Source organism: Erinaceus europaeus (genome assembly GCF_950295315.1).
Source record: "Erinaceus europaeus chromosome 6 unlocalized genomic scaffold, mEriEur2.1 SUPER_6_unloc_50, whole genome shotgun sequence".
Taxonomy (NCBI): Eukaryota; Metazoa; Chordata; class Mammalia; order Eulipotyphla; family Erinaceidae; genus Erinaceus; species Erinaceus europaeus.
The window spans coordinates 80,793-83,011 of NW_026647159.1; the positions used below are offsets into that span (position 1 = coordinate 80,793).

The window sequence follows — 2,219 nt, forward strand, 5'->3', positions numbered from 1 at the left end:
CTCTCAAAAACAAACACACAGAAACAGGGGAATGATCAGTAACAACAGTGGATTCATCAGGCAGCCACTGTGATAACCCCAGTGGCAATTAAAACAAAGTGACATGGAAAATACATCTTAACTCTTTCAGTCTCATAGAAAATATATTTAACTGAACTTATAATGCATGACTTATTTCATTAGTATCCTCAAGCACTTTCAGGGTGACAATAATTACCTAATAAGTTAATTACAATTTTCATAGGATTAATAAGGGAAATATGATCATGGATCATTATGATTAACAAAGAAGACACTACATGGAAAGATGCTAAATGAGTGCAAGGTTCTCTTAGCAAGCTCATAAATATAGGAGGGATATCTAATTGTTCTACAATGTTCAGGAAAATGGCTGTTTTTCTCCCACTGGTAAGGAGTGTTCAGGGACATCCTGGGCCGGGCTCCAGTCAGCACACAGCACATAGGCCCCAGCCCTCCCTCTGCTGTGCTCTCAAGGCTCAGCTCAGTGGGCAAGGAGCCACAGAAACACACCCACCATCTCACCAGGAGAAACCCAGCTGCTCCCAGAATGCTGGAGATGCAAGCTAACTGCACTGTGCTCTGTTCCCTCTCCAGGTTCAAGGGTCACTTCAGAATCAAGTATTGGGTGCCCCTGCTGGACATTTGGGTGGCACCCAACATGAAGAAACCCAAGAAAGTCTCAAGAATCCGCCCATCGCTGGTCTTGGGCTGGGCTGACCGCAGCTTCGTTGTCTCTTTTAAGTAAGACTGCAGCCCGGCCCTCTCGCCTCATGACTCTCAAGGGGGAGCACAGCTCCATCTGGGGGTCTATTAGCCAAACTGTGCTGACCCCCTCAAAAACACCTGTGTGCTGTCAACTGTCCCCAATGGATCAGATTCAGGCAAACACATACAACTGCTAAGCCCTCTGAAGGTGGCGACCAGGGGCTCGAACCCATGTCCTTGTGCATGGTAACATGTGCAGTTAACCACCAGTATAACTGCCCAACCCCCAACACAATTTATCCTCCATCTAGAATTTTTTCTTTCCAACCCAGCAAGCTGTCTGTCAAAGAGCAGGGCCCTCACCACACAGTAACAGGACAGGCCTCCAGACTCACACAGTCCCACCAATAACCACCACGTCGATGTTTACACTGGCCAGCAATCACGATATGTTTGTGTGAATTTTATGCATTCTAACTTTCTTTCTCCTCTTGGATTTCAGATCAGCTGAGAGGATGGAGCAATGGTATAAGGAGCTTTGTAGGTATGTCATTAGTTCACATATTTCAAATCATTTCTTAAGAATATTCTGTTTATTTTATCAATGAGAAAGGAGGAGAGAGAGAGAAAGAACCAGGTATCAGTCTGGTACATGTGCTTCTAGGGATTGAACTCAGGACCTCATGCTTGAGAGTCCAATACTTTATCCCAGGCCATGGTACTTCAAATCTTCAAGTTCTCAGAATGCAGAGTCCTAGCAGTCAGTGCTTCTCCCTCTTGTCCCCCTTCTGTCCATGCTGTGATGGGAGCTAACATCACCCCGGACCATGTATTAAACTGCCATGTCTTAAGGGCAGGTTTCTCTGTGGGGTGGTTGGCAAAGCAAATGCATCTGCCAGCCCTATAGGCCAGTGAGGTTCTGGCCTGGACTCCAGGCAGGAAAGCTGTGAGGACGGGATCTGCAGCCCTGGTCTCAGTGATCTGACAACATAGCTTTTTTTTCTTTTTCTGGTATCTGTCCATTCTCCAAAAATACATTTGCATACTGTTTCTCTCATTAGATCTTGCATATATCTTTAAAAAGTTGATATCTTGAAAAAGTAGCGGAAAATACTGAAGTAATCAGCCAAAACATAAGTTGATTAGAAAACAAGCTAACAGCTATTCTTCTGTTTTGTGTCACTGTGGACTTGATTAGCAACATTTACAGTGAGAACATGGACTATGTGGACGCCATGGTGGAGTATGCGGAGGACGACATCAGTGTAAGTGTTTCTAAGACTAGAACGTACATGTCCATTCCAAGCTCCTGCCTTGGACAGAAATAGATCTAGAGATGAGGGAAGAATCCAGAATGTACCAGACAGGAAAGTGTATTTCCTGCAGACACAGAAAAGGAAGCTGGGACTATATGCAACAATAATTAATTTGACTTAAACATGGAGAGAACATGGCACCTGAAATGTCACGATTTTTTTCCAGAAGGCTTCTTC

General features: G+C 44.5%; 1 long non-coding RNA gene across 1 annotated transcript; it reads left to right on the plus strand.

Moving 5' to 3' along the window:
- The first annotated feature begins 691 nt into the window (after positions 1–691).
- On the plus strand, positions 692–1,959 carry LOC132536211 (uncharacterized). The gene is made up of 3 exons (XR_009547872.1): positions 692–762; positions 1,229–1,270; positions 1,925–1,959. It is a non-coding gene; the product is annotated as an uncharacterized LOC132536211 (long non-coding RNA).
- The last annotated feature ends 260 nt before the right edge of the window (positions 1,960–2,219 follow it).